This window comes from Myotis daubentonii, chromosome 5, assembly GCF_963259705.1.
Source record: "Myotis daubentonii chromosome 5, mMyoDau2.1, whole genome shotgun sequence".
NCBI lineage: Eukaryota > Metazoa > Chordata > Mammalia > Chiroptera > Vespertilionidae > Myotis > Myotis daubentonii.
Window position 1 is genome coordinate 99,115,091 of NC_081844.1, and position 17,006 is coordinate 99,132,096.

Genomic DNA, 17,006 nt, shown 5'->3' on the forward strand with positions numbered 1-17,006 from the left:
CCCCCCCCCCATGCACCAGGCCTCTATCCTATATAATAAAAGGGTAATATGCAAACTGACCCTAACAGCAGAACAACTGGGAAAGACTGGTCACTATGACACACACTGACCACCAGGGGGCAGACGCTCAATGCAGGAGCTGCCCCCTGGTGGTCAGTGCGCTCCCATAGGAGGAGCTCTGCTCAACCACAAGCCAGGCTGATGGTTGCCAGTACAGCAGTGGTGGTAGGAGCCTCTCCCGCCTCCTCAGCAGCGCTAAGGATGTCCGACTGCAGCTTAGGCCTGCTCCCCGAGGGCTGCCGGGCTGCCAGAGGGATGTCTGACTGCCAGGGGCCCGATCCCCCAGGGAGCGGGCCTAAGCCAGCAGGTGGACATCCTCCAAGGGGTCCCAGACTGCAAGAGGTTATAGGCCGGGCTGAGGGACACCCCCCCCCCCAGTGCACAAATTTTTGTGCACCAGGCCTCTAGTCTATATATAAAAGCCAAAGGGACCGTTACATCTGAACAACCGGAACGACCAGAACGACTGGTTGACCAGTCGCTATGATGCGCACTGACCACCAGGGAGCACATGCTCAACACAGGAGCTTCCCCCTGGTGGTCAGTGCGCTCCTACAGCCAACCTCCCACAGCTCCTTCCCCTGGCTGGCCAGCCCCCGTCAGCCCTTGGTGCTAAACCATTTTTAGAGACCTGCCTCTGGGTCAGGGTTTCCTACGTATCAGAGCAGTTCCCTTGCTGTGATCTATTGAAAGTCAGCCCTCAACACAAGGGTTTGTCTCACTCCCATTCTCTCCCTTCCCCGGGCCACCCTCCCACCCCCTGCCCACCACAATAGTGGCACTGCTGCAAGGGAAGGAGGAGGGGGGAAGGCAGGAAATCACGTGGTGGCAGGGTGCTGACAGCAGCCTCAGAGTCCAGCGTCAGGCATCTGTTCCTTCCACACCTGGCCTGATGACTGTCGCCTCCTCTCCCAACACTACTGGGGCCTTTGGGCCCGAGCTGGGACGGGGAACTGGTAGTGGGTAGCGGCAGACATAGCCCCTTTCCCAGGGGGCCAAGGGCAAGCTCCTTTCACGGCCAACCCATGGTCCCTCCCACAGCCAGCCAACCTCCCATAGTACCTCCCCCCCACCCGACCCCATGCACGAATTCATGCACTGGGCCTCTAGTCTAATATAAGATTCGAAAAAGTTTTAGACAGAGTTTTCAGAATCCCACCAGAACAACATGACAGATCTCACACACTTGAGGAGAGATTCAGGAAATAAAGAAGCCATCACCTCTGATGACTGCACTGCATGAACTTGTTTTGATTTGGAAATCTGGAGGTTGCCGCAACAAAATTAATTCCCATGTCCTAACTCTCAGCAGTCACAGCTAGAGACTTGGTACAAAACATCTCCTGTTGCTTTTTCAGAAAAAAAAGAAACTAAATGTTTCCAAGACTGTACTTGACAGGAAAAACTAATAGTGTGGTCTCCACCTCAAAGTCTTGGTCTTCTACTTTCCAAATTTCACATGGCCCTTCCGATCACAGTGACAACCTGGTTGTCTCAGATGCTCTTCAACCTCTAAGCACAGAGAAGTAAACTAGAGGAAGTGGGAGAAAACACTGAAGGAGCCAATCCTGAGTGTATATTGTTATCCCCCCTTCTTTGTGCTTAAGGATTGGTTATATTTTACTAGAAAGAAGGGACAGTGAAATTAAAGGTCAATATCAATACATTTACATATGGTTTGACTCTAATGAGTTCTCCCAACCCCAATGAGGGCTGAAGCAAACTTCCAATTCTCTCCTGCTACATTTTAAACTATTCTAAACTATTTTCAGAAAATAATCTTCTGTTCCATTAATCTAAAACTTTGCTTCAAATCTCCTTTTAACACCTTCCATGATCACTTGGCCAGTGTGGCTCAGTGGTTGAGCATCAACCTATGAACCAGGAGGTCAACAGTTCGATTCCTGGGTTGCAGGCTCGGTCGCCAGTGGGCGGCATGCAGGAAGCAGCCAATCAATGATTCTCTCTCATCATTGGTGTTCCTGTCTATCTCTCCCTTTCCCTTCCTCTCTGAAATCAATAAGAAATATTTAAAAATTTAAAAAAAGACCTTCTATGGTCATCCCAAGAGACAGCAATAGCATTTTTCTTATTTGAAACTCTAATTTTTCAGAAGTCTATGATAAACTGTCAGATACTTAATGTCCCTGTCTTGTTCTCTTCTAGAATTGTTTCAAATATGCTCACCTTGGCCTCCCTGTTTCAATGATAAAATAAAAAAGGGACCATGGGATATATGCATTTCCCCTTTCTGATTCCAGAGGTGCTGTTTCTTGGATATTTATATTAATAAACAGCTTTAACTTATCTGGATAAGGTAGCCCATTGTACAAGTTTTTCTATTTCTGCCATCCTAATGTTCAGGTTAAATAAATACTCTAGGAATACAAGAAATGGCTTTCTGCCAAAGCAGTACAGAATACTCCCATTTATCTCCATAAGTCTGACTAACCACTTAGAAACTTTCAACTTACTCACAGAATAAGAAATTCAGTTAACTCAGATTTCTTTATCTCTTGTGAAGCTGAAGAAAACAAATAAATAAAAATATATGTCTGTTCTGTTATTAACTTTATTTTCTATTTTTTCTACCTAGCAGCTCTTTTCTTTGCTGTTATTTTTTTATATAAAATAAATTTTGTTGTTTATTATAACCAGAATATGTGATAATTGTAGATATTTTGGAAATACAGAAAAGCAGAAGAAATAATAAAATCACTCATACTCCAGAGATAAGCCTTTTGAGTATATAAGTATGTATCTATATTCTTTTCATATCCTATCTAATAAAAGAGAAACATGGTAATTAGTGTCACTCTACTACCCTTCCCATTGGCTAATCAGGGCGATATGCAAATTAACTGCCAGCCAAGATGGCGGTTAACCGCCAACAAAGATGGCGGCTAATTTGCATACTGCAGGCAGGATGGGACAGCGCCATTCTGCCTGCCCCGCCACCATCTGGGCCTGCTATCTGTGACCTGGATGGCGGGCAACCCCTGTGCGACCTGACCCAGGGCTGTCGGGCGTGAACCTGGCGGTCCGCCAGCTGTCATGCCCCCAACCGGCCCTCCCGCCGGGAGATCCGGGCTGGCAGGGCGACTGCTGCCCATCAGCCGTCAGTCACACCTCCTGAGGGAGATCCGGACTGGCGGGGCGACTGCTGCCCGTCAGCCATCAGTCACGCCCCCAACCGGCCCTCCCGCCAGGAGATCTGGGGCGACTGCGACCGCCAGCAGTCTCCCCGCCAGCCTGATCTCCCGCAGCAGTCTCCCCGCCAGCCCGGATCTCCCGCAACAGTCACCCCGCCAGACCACATCTCTTGCAGCAGTCGCCCCTCCAGCCCGGATCTCCCGCGAGAGATCCAGCCCTGCTGGGGCGACCGCTGCCTGTCAGTCACCAGTCATGCCCCCAACCAGCCCTTAATGTGGTATACAGGGAGATATTAGAATAAGTTTAATCACTTTATCAGTCATTATTTGCATCAGTGTTGTTTTTACATCATGAGTTTTTTGTTATATCATTTTATTATTGTTTATTTATTAATAAAATTATGTATTATTTTCATATACATTGTACTCATTTCCTTTTATCTCTCACACTTTTATTATAGAGAAAGGGCAAATAGCAACATTAAAATATTTCCTCTAATTAATTCCCTTTCAATGTGCACGAATTTCGTGCACCGGGCCACTAGTTTTATTATAAAATCAATGGTAATTATAAAGTCTATATATCACATGTAATTAATTCAAATATATATATTTTTCTTACATACAAAGAGTTAAATGCTCAATATTAAATTTCAAATTTTTTTTAAGTCTCAGAAATCACTTTTTAGGTAAAGAATATTAAGATAGTAGGATCCTAGCATTTACTTACTAACTTAAGAGCATGCAAAATATTTCTACTGCTATATATTGTGATTATCCTAATTGGTTTAAGTCTTTATAGATTGTAATTCAAATCAGATGTTACTGGGCCCCTACTAAATGTAGGGACTAAAGAGAAATTTGCTTCTCTCAAGCCAAGTTTTTTAATTTCATCTATATCTTTTATATTTCACTACATATTTCAGTAACAACTACATCTATATATGCTAAAGAAACCTTTGGTTCTATTTTAATTCCCAATCCCTTCCAGAAAATTTTTATTAGATTAATTTTATTAGAATCCTTGGTTGTAAAAATTCTAAAACTAGGATTGTCTCCCTTTTCTCCAGAGCCTGCCTCTATAACTGGGTCAGTATCCTCTCGTGTTCCTCTTATTTTCTTGGGGGTAGGGTGATCATTCTTTGACTCTGGAAAACTATGCATGTTATTCCTCACCTGGACATAAATCAACCACTACTGAATACTCAATAAATGTTCCTTATTACTATTATTTATTACATAAATGCTATATAGAACTGATTCCTCAATGTTACTGAAAAATATAGGACCAACATCCCTATTTAGTTGCTTATAATTTTCTATTACTTCTCAGAGTGCTGGTATACAATATTCATGATTTTTTTAAATGGTTGTATTCTTTCATTCCTTTAAAAATTTTAATTTGAACGATCATCATTAAATTTGATGATTCCTCATGGAATAGTCATATACCTAGTGTGAGATGCAACCATTGCCTTCTTCTCTATGGGAAGAAAAAGGTAGATGTATAAAGACTTAAACTCCTTTTTTAAAAAATATATTTTTAAGCTTCTGCACAGCAAAAGAAACCATCAACAAAACAACGAGAAAACCCACTGTGTGGGAAAACATATTTGCCAATGACATATCTGATAAGGGCCTAATCTCCAAAATTTATAGGGAACTCATACAACTTAACAAAAGGAAGATAAACAATCCAATCAAAAAATGGGCAAAGGACCTAAATAGACACCTTTCAAAAGAGGACATTCAGAAAGCCAAGAGACATATGAAAACATGCTCAAAGTCACTAATCATCTGAGAGATGCAAATCAAAACAACAATGAGGTACCATCTCACACCTGTCAGACTGGCTATCATCAACAAATCAACAAACGACAAGTGCTGGAGAGGATGTGGAGAAAAAGGAACACTTGTGCACTGCTGGTGGGAATGCAGACTGGTGCAGCCACTATGGAAGACAGTATGGAGTTTCCTCAAAAAACTGAAAATGGAACTCCCATTTGACCCTGTGATCCCACTTCTAGGAATATATCCCAAGAAACCAGAAACACCAATCAGAAAGGATATATGCACCCCTATGTTCATAGCAGCACAATTCACCATAGCTAAGATCTGGAAACAGCCTAAGTGCCCATCAGTAGATGAATGGATTAGAAAACTGTGGTACATCTACACGATGGAATACTATGCTGCTCTAAAAAGGAAGGAACTCTTACCATTTGCAACGGCATGGATGGAACTGGAGAGCATTATGCTAAGTGAAATAAGCCAGCCAATGAAGGAAAAATACCACATGATCTCACTCATTCATGGACAATAGAGACCATTATAAACTTTTGAACAATAATAGATACAGAGGCAGAGCTGCCTCAAACAGATTGTCAAACTGCAGCGGGAAGGCCGGGGAGGGTGGGGGTGCAGGAGGTAGGGGGGTAAGAGATCAACCAAAGGACTTGTACCAATGGACATAAGACACCGGGGGATAGGGGGGGGCTAGGGGACTGTCTAGGGCGGGGGGGAAAAATGGACACATATGTAATACCCTTTGTAATACTTTAAGCAATAAAAAAAAAAGTTTATTCTCTCTTTTTAAAGGATTTTTTAATTTAGCTAAATTTAATACACTTGAAATCACATGGAAAGCTTTATCAAATAAAAATTAATGAATATTAAAAAAATAAATAAATAAATAAAAATATATTTTTATAGATTTCAGAGAGGAAGGGAGAGGGAGAGAGAGATAGAAAAATCAATGATGAAAGAGAATCATTAACCGGCCGCCTCCTGCACGCCCCACATTGGGGATTGAGCCCGCAACTCAGGCATGTGCCCTGACTGGGAATCTAATCATAACCTCCTGATTCATAGGTCAATGCTCAACCACTGAGCCATGCTGGCTGGACTCATTTTTTTTCCCCAAAGCCAGTTCACTAGAGTAAAAAACCTAGGTCTTTCTTTCCAAAGCACTTTCTACTAAACAAAGACAGAGCCTGCAAATTATGGCTAAATCCAAAACTGATATTTGGATCATGGCATATGTGGGAGAAAAGTGAATACAATAAAGTTCATGAATTGACAAACAGACCAGGTGGAATAAAAAGAGTTCCAGGGCAAAGGTCAGATTTTGATTGGTCCTATTGCCATCCAGGGAGTACCACTGATGCATCCCAAGGTGGACCGGCTGTCTGAAAATCACTGATAAATATCAAACATTGGAAATGGGTGGCAGGGAGGAGCTTTTCTTTCATTCCACCCACACTTTCTGAAAACATCATTTTCCTTCGCTTTATTTATCTTATTTTCCAAGTAAAAATACCTTTAAAACTTTAAGCCTCATAGTTTTATAAGAGAAAAATATTTCAATTTCTCCATTATAAAAGTTAGCAACTCTCTAGCCAGTAGATAAACAGAAAGGGCTTTGATTCTATTGATTAGAGGATTATCTAAGGCATATCTGTTTTCTGTGAATCTGGAAAGAGCAGGCAAGGTGAGATCATTGAAGAGGAAACAAATAGTCTCTGAAGGTTTATTCTCAACAGATGAAACCTAAAGCAAGAGATAGCAAATACCCCACCATATCTTTATAACCACTAATGTATAAGGTGTGCACATACCCATGGCAACTGGGAAAGAAAAGAGAATTTGATTGTTTTTCTCCCCCAACACATGCTGCAGAAAAAAAGGGAAAGGTGAACAAGAATTGGGGGAAGAAACATATATTTCTGGCGTCATTAGAACTACTATTTTCAGCTTCATTGTTTCACTTGAATTGAATTAATGAAATAATAAAAAATCCTCAACATTTTAACTGAGGGGTGTAAAATCGTAACTCAACAAAATAGAATAAAAAGAAAGGGAAGGGGAGTAAAACGATCATCAGAAAGAATCAAAATAAATTTTCATTTCTAAATCAAAACAATATAAAGTAAGATATAAATTCTTCCATTTTCTCTCTTTCTGGTTATTAAACACCCTACACTTAAAACAGAACTGCCACCTGCTGTGGAAATGAAAGTAGAATTTCCATAGTTTGTAAATAACCTCTTGGGTATCCTGATATTCTTGACAAAATAGGCATATGGAGGCTTCTGCGGTTGTTACTCCCTTAGCATTCCAGGGTAAGCTCATAAATTAGCAGGAATATTTCAAATAGGAAACTGGGGCACTAAACACAAACATCAGAAAGCATTAAGATGCACCAGACCCACTGCCTGAGGCATTTACAGTGAGAAGGTGGCTGTGTGTCTTTGTGACTAAAATTGGACATGAGGCTGAGTGCTTTTATATTTTATATTAAAAACCATACTATATACAGTTGAGAATTTAAGAAGCTTAAAGTTAATGTGTTTGAGGAAGATGGAAGGATACAATATTTTAATACCTAATATACTGCAGAAACCCGGAATGTGTTAAAATTACACATTACTCTTCCCATCTGCTCTGTTTACATAATGTCTGTCCACCAAATACATATCAATTTTTTTTTCATATTTGAAATTGCCTCCCCCCACAGTGAGTTCTTAAAGGCAAACAGGAAGAAAAGTATTTATTTTTCTTTTAATTTTAGTGAAATTATAACTTTAACTGGACTGTTTAAAAAATTTTTTTAAGAATTCTTTACTTACGTGCAGCAATCATATGATTACACTAGGCTTCTTTGGTATCAATGGGTGAATCATTTAAAAATTGAGCCCAGCCGGTGTAGCTCAGTGGTTGAGCATTGACCCATGAACCAGGAGGTCATGGTTCGATTCCCAGTCAGGGCACATGCCTGGTTTCCGGCTCTATCCCCAGCAGGGGTGTGCAGGAGGCAGCCGATCCATCATTTTTCTCATCAATGATGTTTATATCTTTCTCTCCCCTTCACCCTTCCTCTCTGAAATTAATAAAAACATATTCTAAAAAGAAAAAGAAATAAAAGTGTGAAAGTCTTATTTGTTATATTGCAAGTAGGATAAAATGTTATATTCCTCAAATTCACTGACACTATTTTATACCATTTTTGGCCTCCGGTTCTATTTTTCAATTCTCACACTGTACATTCATGAACTCTGACATACAAAATCATGGAAAAAAATCTTCAGTGGTTTTACTAAGTCTTTGTGATTTTGATTTTTGAAAGTTCCATTTAGTGAACCAACAATCTTGTTGACAGGATACTTGAGGCAAATGATTATGAAACTGGTATGATCAAGGAGGGTGTGATAAGTAAACACTGAGAGAGAGAGAGAGAGAGAGAGAGAGAGAGAGAGAGAGAGAGAGAGAGAAACTTCTTTTGAACCAGGATTTTTGAACCAGGATTTTTGTGTCCTTTTTGCATTTTTGGCAGCTTTCTGCTTCCTAATAACCTCCACCTCTCTACCTCCTTTCCTTCCTCCCTCTCTCCCTTCTTCTCAGATCCCATTCTCAGCAAGAAACTATGTCTTGAACAGCTCTATGGGAAGCCCCACATGGTAAAGACATGAAGCCTTATGACAATGGCCAGGTGAGTGATCCGGGAGGTGGGTCTCCTAACCTAGATCCTTGAGAGAGACCGCAGCCTAATGAGGACTACTGAGCCAGAAGTATTCAGTTCATCCCAGGATCTTGAGCCTAAGGAACTGTGAGATCATAAGTTTGTGTTGTTTTCATCCACGAAATTTTGGGTAAATTATTACACAGTAATAAATAGCAAATACACCAAACCTCAATTTACATGACCAGAATAGTCTACAAAGAAGAAAGCATGAATTGTACCCACTTATTTCTATGGTAATGTTCCTATGAATATTTTCAAAATGGATTTGTGAATCAGCTTCCCAAATTGGCATTATATATGTAAATATGGCTGCTTCCTGAGCAAAAGGCTTTTCCTAATTTGGTGGCATGATTCCTTGGGTAGGACATGTTTTAGCAGAAGTCTCTGTGCTATTATAATCTACTAGAGGCCCGATGCACGAAATTCGTGCAAGGGGCTCTGCCCTCACAGCCGTGGTGGCTTGCCTTGGGCCTCGCAGTCCCGGCTTCGTCTGGAAGGTCGTCCGGAAGGACGTTCAGAAGGTCATTTGGCTGTCTGGTCTAATTAGCATATTACGCTTTTATTATTATAGATGTGCCAAACAGTTCTGTGCTTCTGTTTGGCCTTTGGGGGAACTAGTGACTGACAGGTGTGAGGGGATGTTTTCTCAATTCACTGTTGCTATGCAACACAGAGCATGGGTTTTATCTTTTGTCTTACATTTTTGTCAATTAATTCTCAATAGCTTGCAAACCTCAACAGACATCAGAAACCCTTAGATGTAGGTATTTGTCTGCTTTTCTTGACAAGTAATAATTTGGGGTTCATGTAAAGTGACCCATTTAAATCACATCTCTGGTTAGTAACAAGTCTTTGATTCCTAATCAGCATGCACTTGTACTGTGACCTAGCTTACAGCACCCCTTCCTCCCTCCCCCTCGCCCCTCTTTTTCTTGTTTCCAATCACAACAAGTACTGAGACATACTGCACAGTTTATCAGTAAGTCTGATATGTGCAGAGGGACTTAGAATAAGGTGAGGTGTTTTTTTTCCTTCCTTTCACTTTAAATGGAAGTAGAGATTGTTACATTATGCCTCATGCACTTTTGTTAAAACAGAAAGTCTAAACCAAGTTATCTTTCTGGCAGATAGTTCAACAGACTTTTAATGTTCCGCTGGCAGCATCTGTAAAGATGTGGTGATTATGTTTCTGGGGACAGAGGAATGGAAGCACTCTGTAAGGCGTATATGCCAGGGAAGCCTTTCTTTAAGCATTCTGCCACCTCTTTAAGAGGGAAAATAGACTATCAGGTGTTTATTGATTTATGTTTTTATTTGTACTTTTGGATATTGCATTATCTTTTCAATAGCAACATTTTATCTTGTGCTTTGTGTTGCTGTTCGCATCTTTCTATGCCATTTAAGTTCAGAATAGACATGAGAAAATTATAAATCATTTAACATTTTTTGGCCTAATATCTTTCCTAGATATAGTGCATTAGCTTATGTTATACTAAAAGGCTTTCACAATTTTAGATCAGGAATTACAATCTTAGCCCAGGATTTTGGCTTTCAGAAAGGGGCAGTTTGTCTATATGTTAGAAATGTGAAAGGGGGCGCTTGAATACATGTATGTAATTATACAACTATTACATTTCGCTATTTTAAAAATGAACTTTATCTCAGTAGGATAAACATATTTCTCTCTCTTCTCTTGATTTCTGAACTCTCTCGGGAAATATAGCTATCTTTACTCCTACTGCATACAGTGCTTACGATGGAAGGTTGGCAGGTGGATGTCGAAAAGAAGTTAAAACATTTTGATACAGAACAGATTTGCTCCTCCTTTCAAAGTAGTCCTTCAAAATGATAATCAGGAACAGAGGTAGATAAGGCTCCTGGCCAGGGTAATGTTGTTGGCAGTTTTCATTCCATACTTTTCCCTGTCCGATCCACTTTCAGACTAAATAAAACTGACCATGACTAAGCACATATTAATAGCCAAATCTATTCCACAAAGAATTATATGTAATTCCGTAAATCTGTCCCAAATCTATTCTTCATGTTCTGAGAAACAAAGTACGGATACATTTGGCATATTCTATCTATTAAACATCCATAGCAACATTAATAAGAGAAGAAGAATCTTGAATGTCAAGAAGATGCTATTTTTCACTTCGTAAACTATCTATGATAAAATATCAGTGAGGTTTTTAGGCTTGTTTATTTATTTTTTTATATATTTTTATTGATTTGAGAGAAGGAGAGAGATAGAAACATCAATGATGAGAGAGGATCATTGATCGGCTGCCTCCTATACTCTTCACAATCAAGCCCTCAACCCGGACACGTGCCCTGACTGGGAATCGAACCGTGGCCTCCTGGTTCATGGGTCAACGCTCAACCACTGAGCCATGCCAGCCAGGCTGGTTGTTTATTGTTAATATCCAAGTCATTTTATATGAATTAAACTAAGACATACACATTTTAAAGAATGAATGTTAAAACAAAACGCAAAGAAAAACACAAGCCTGTTAAGGCAATGTCAAATATATCTTAAACTTTCTAAACACTGTCTCTCAATCCCTACATTGATGGCAGAGAGTTGGCGTGGCACTGGTCACAGGAGACAGTCTGAGTAGCGTGGCTGTAACTGATCTAAAATAATGATACAGCTGAAGCCCCAAATAATGTTTTAACAAGAACGGTTTTTCTCAAACTGTATCAAGACCAATATACTTGAGCATAGCATACTCTCATGAGTACCATCAGCTTACTATGTTAGGACAAATTGGATCTTTTAGGATTGTGTGTGAGGTTTGAAAAAGTTCCCATGTAATTCTGGTGGATTTCTCCTTGCCCTGACTTAGAATCATTGCAGTAAAGGAATTCAGTGAGAAACCAGCTTATGGTCCACAAACAAGTACTGAGCTTCTAATCAGTAAGAGGCCTTAGGTTATATCCTTAGAAATACAAAGACAGATGAGACAGAGACGTGAGTGCAACATTAAATGAGAGTGAAGATCATGCAAAGATAACTAATGTATGCATAATATCCTATCTAATAAAAGAGAAAAATGGTAATTGGCGTACGACGATACCCTTTTCATTGGCTAATCAGAGCTATATGCAAATTAACTGCCAACTAAGATTGGCAGTTAACTGCCAACAAGATGGCGGTTAATTTGCATATGTAGGCACAATGCAGGGAGGTGAAAGGGAAAGCAGGAAGAAGCCCCCTGCCACTGACAGTGATCGGAAACCCAGGGGGGAGCTAAGAGCTGGGGGGCAGGGCAAAGGCGGCCCTGGGGCCGCCTTTGCCCTGCCCCCCAGCCATGATCGGAGAATCAGGCACCTTTGCTGCCCTGGCCAGTAATAGCAGGAAGTAGGGGTGGAGCCAGCGATGGGAGGTGGGCACGGTTGAAGCTGGCAGTCCCAGGAGCTAGGGGTCCCTTGCCTGGGCCTAAAGCGGAGCCCACGATCGCAGGGCCGCTGCAGCTGCGGGTCCCTGCTGCCTGGGCCGGGTGCCTAGGCCAGAGGCGTTAGGCCTGGACAGAGGCGGAGCCTGCAACCGCGGGGAGCTGGGGGTCCCCTGCCCAGAACTGACACCTCTGCCGGAGGCCTCAGGCCTGGTCAAGGGGCCAATCCGGTGATTGGTGATCGGAGGGTGATGAGGGTCAACTCCTCTGGCCGAGGCATCAGGCCTGGGTGGGGGGCGGAGCCGGGGATTGGGGGGATATGATGGTCCCCTTGCCCAGGCCTGAAGCCTGGGTCAGAGGCATCAGGCTTGGACGGGGGGTGGAGCAAGCGATCAGAGGGAGATGGGAGTCCCCTGCCCAGGCATGATTCCTGAGCCAGAGGCCTCAGGCCTGGGCGGGGGCCAGAGCCAGTGATCGGGGGGAGATGGGGGTCCCCTGTCCAAGCCTGACACCTCTGGTGGAGGCGTCAGGCCTGGGCAAGGGGCCGATCAGGTGATCGGAGGGTGATGGGGGTCTATGCCTCTGGCCGAGGCATCAGGCCTGGGTTGGGGGCAGAACCAGCGATGGGGGAAATGAGGGTCCCCTGCCCAGGCCTGATGCCTCTGTCAGAGGCGTCAGGCCTGGGCAAGGGGCCGATCCTGCGATTGGAGGGTGATGGGGGTCAACGCCTGAGGGTTCCCAGTATGTGAGAGGGGGCAGGCTGGACTGAGGGACACTCCCCCCCCCACACACACACACACCCAGTGCACGAATTTCGTGCACCGGGCCCCTAGTATAATAATAAAAGCATAACATGCTAATTAGATCAGACAGCTGAACGACCTTCTGGACGTCTGCGGAATCGGACCTAAACTGGCAGATTGTGAGAGGGTGCAGGCTGGGCTTCTCCTCCTGCCTCCCCCACCCCCTCCTGTGCACGAATTTCATGCACCAGGCTCCTAGTATAACATAATGTATCAAAAGGGAGTTTATCCATCCATATATAATTTGAGTAGCCATAGTTACAAAATTATAATATATATTTATAATTATAATAGCTAGAATGTACTAATGGCCTTTTTAATATAAAAAATGATTTTATGCATGTTAAATATGTTACCTTATTCAATCCTCAAAAATCCTTATTTGTTATGCATCCTAATTAGAAACTTTAGAGATCAGAAAACTGAAGGAACTGAGAGGTTACGTTGTCCAAGGATATAGAGCCCGTGAGCAGAAAAGAAAGGATCCAGACCCAGAGCCTAAACTTTTAACCCTCTGTTATCCACACTATGAAGTACTGGAATAATATATTATGCTATCATCCAAATTCTATCCCCTCCTCCATATAGTTGCTGGAGTTTTCAGTCATGGATTTATCTAATGATTTTTTGTTATCATTATCATCTCTGTCTTTGAGTAGATGGCCTATAAATGTAAATAGAACCAGGATTTGCAGAGCAGAGGGCAATAGCCAAAGAGATTCTGATTAGGAGAGAGGAGTCACGGCAGGCAGAGAAATCACACCGCAGAAGAGCACATGGCCTATCTAGTTGCCACTTTGAAACTGATTTTTCCCCTTTGGGGATGGTCAGAGTTTATGAGTCATCTCCAGTCAGCTGTCTGGAACTCTGGATAAACAGAGTCTTTGCTGTGCTGAGAAGCAAATCATCTTTTCCTTTCCGTGCCGCTGGATCTTCACGATTAAGCACATATCACAGAGTGGCTTATTTTCCTATTCATTTTCTACCCAGTTCTTCCTCGATGTACAAAAAGGTTATCGGTGGGAGGGGTGCAAATAACAGTCATCATGTAAATCTGGGTGATGACACAGAAATATCTCTAATTAAAGGTGGATAAAATGCATGGCAACAATCTTCCCATTTGATTAGTTTATCTCATGGCTTATTCTCATTGGTGGCCACATGAAGCTCATGCAGTTGAAGCCTCATTTGACACACAAATATACTCTGAATCTCTTGCAATGACAATTGTTCAACCTACACTAGTCTGTCTCCATTATGTCAACATTAAATAAGCATTATGTCCAGCATAAAGAACAATGACTGCTTTTTATTTCAAATGCCGCTGATTATTTGTTTTTTGAAGGAAATGTCAGTTGAAGGTGGGGTGAGAAACATGCTAGTATTAAAATTGGAGGTGACTGAGTTGCAAAGTTCTTCTTATATCTTGTCTAAGAAACTTAGACGTGGTAACAGTGATATCCTAAGTTGCTCCCCACAGTCAGTAAGTATGATCTACCATATCTGATCTACCACTTACTAGTTCTGTAATACTAGCCTAACCCTGTTAATTCTCAAGCCTTGGTTTCTTTACTGTCTGCAACAGAACTTCTCTAACCTACCTCACAAAGTTTGTGTAAGGGTGAAATGATAACATGTTTACAAATTCCAATAATAGGAAATGCAAAAAATCACTATATAATTGTTGGTTCATGTTATTTTGTTATGCAAATTTAATCCATAGTTTTACAATGGTTCCTAATAATTATTCTTGTTACCAATGGAGATTACATTAACATCTTTCTTCAATGATTTCGTTCTCATACTGAGAACCTCCTAATGGTTTCAGGCATAATTTTTTTAAAACATATTTTATTGATTTTTTATAGAGAGGAAGGGAGAGAGATAGAGAGTTAGAAACATCGATGAGAGAGAAACATCAGTCAGCTGCCTCCTGCACACCTGCTACTGGGGATGGGCCCGCAACCAGGGTACATGCCCTTGACTCAAATCAAACCTGGGACCTTTCAGTCCACAGGCTGCTGCTTTATTCACTGAGCCAAACCGGTTAGGGCTCAGGCATAATTTTTAAAAAGAACCAACTGAAAGTGAATCTCAGAGTCCGGCTGGTGTGACTCAGTGGTTGAGCATCAACCTATGAACCAGGAGGTCACATTTCTATTCCAGTGAGGGCACAAGCCCGGGTTGTGGTTTTGATCCCCAGTGGGGGCATGCAGGAGGCAGCCAATCAATGATTCTTTCTTGTCATTGATGTTTCTATCTCTCCCTCTCCCTTCTAAAGATTCAGTCAATTCACAGAGCTCAAACTCTATGCAAAGTCTCTTCCTGAATCAATGTAGTCACTTCATTATTCTGCTACCTTACGTGCCCCAGCTACAGGCTCCCCACCTATACTTGCAACTGACATTTGAGTTGGGAGGAATTCATGGGCCTTGTAAAGCCTGACTGTGTTTGTATCTCAAGCAAAATCTTAGTGGAAGAGCATATAAAATGCTCTTACATAAGAGCTCCTCAGCTCACAATTTTCCTATCATTTAAAATACATTCCATTACCCAAATAATTGCAACTGCAGTGCTCCTGTTATAAAATATGAAGTAAAAAATAGACACATTTGTGAAAAGGGGACAACATGGAAATACACAAAATCCTCATTTATGAAATGTTAAAAACTGGCAGGACCAAGGTATCAAAAAAATATAGACATTTTTATGGGCATAATCCATGTCATCTAAAACACTTATTCCTATTTTTGTTTCTGTTGCTTTTTTATTAATTGAATTTATTGGGGTTATATTGGTTAATTAAATAGGTTTCAAGTGTACAATTCTATAATACATCAGCTGTGTACTGTATTCTGTGCTCACCACCTATAGTCTAGTCTCCTGCTGTCATCGTCACCATTTATTCTCCCCTTTACCTTCTCCTACCTTCCCCCTCTCCCCCTTCTCTCTGGTAATCACCATACTTATGTCTGGGCCTATGCGTTGTTGTTTGTCTTAATCCCTTCACCTATTTCATCCAGCCCCCACTCCCCACCCCCAGACAGTTATCAGTCTGTTCTCTGTATCTACGAGTCTGTTTCTATTTTGTTTATTTATTTTTTATTAGCTTCCACATGTAAGTGAAATCATATGGTATTTGTCTTTCTCTAACTGGCTTATTTCATTGCTGCTGTTTTTAAATACAGTCAGGCTTTCTTCAGAAGCAGCTGCATAGTAAGAAGAATAAAAGCCTTCATTCTTCAAACCTAAGATTCCAAACCTTTAAATGACACACATCCATACTTTAAGATTTTCTTTTTAGTATATCAAATGTATCCAATACAGTATTCATTTATTTTTAGGTATTCTATATACCATTTTATATTTTATATCAAATAAGCTTTCACCATCATTGTTGAAGGAATGATCTCAAATTGGAAGAGGGTTTGACAGATTGGCTCAGTTGTAATAAAAGAAACCACACAGTCCCAGAATGGACTGGTAAGTATGTATAGATAGCCAAATCTTGCATAGTAAAGAACATACCTTTTCACAAGGTGTCTGCCAGAGAAATTCTCCAGTCACAGAGGATGGTGGCATTATTTGCTATAAATGTAAACTATATTTTTTGACAACTGTGGAGAGTTGAAATGTTTGACATGACACAAATTATGATGAAGACAATGTCATGGGAATTAAAGTGTACATTTAGTTCCTTAAAGTTGTTTTAGTATGAAAGATCTTTGATTCATATACAAATTTATCCAAAGCAAGCAGTGACTCAAACTCATCAGCTAATATACTAGCTAGAATTCTCTAAGAATAAGGTACTTTGTGAAAGTATCACAAAATAAGCAACCATAACCAGTTACCCACAGAGCAGCAAGGCAGTTTTGCATCATGCGTGACCGGAAAGAACAATGGTATTGGAGTCAGACAGTACTAGCTTTAATGCTCAGTTCTCCCTCACATTAGCTATAGGATCTTAACAGGCTCGATTGACTTCACCAAGTCTCAGATTCCCCATCTTCAAAATAAAGATTATACTATTTACATTGCATGACTATTGTGAGGAATAGAATTGATACAT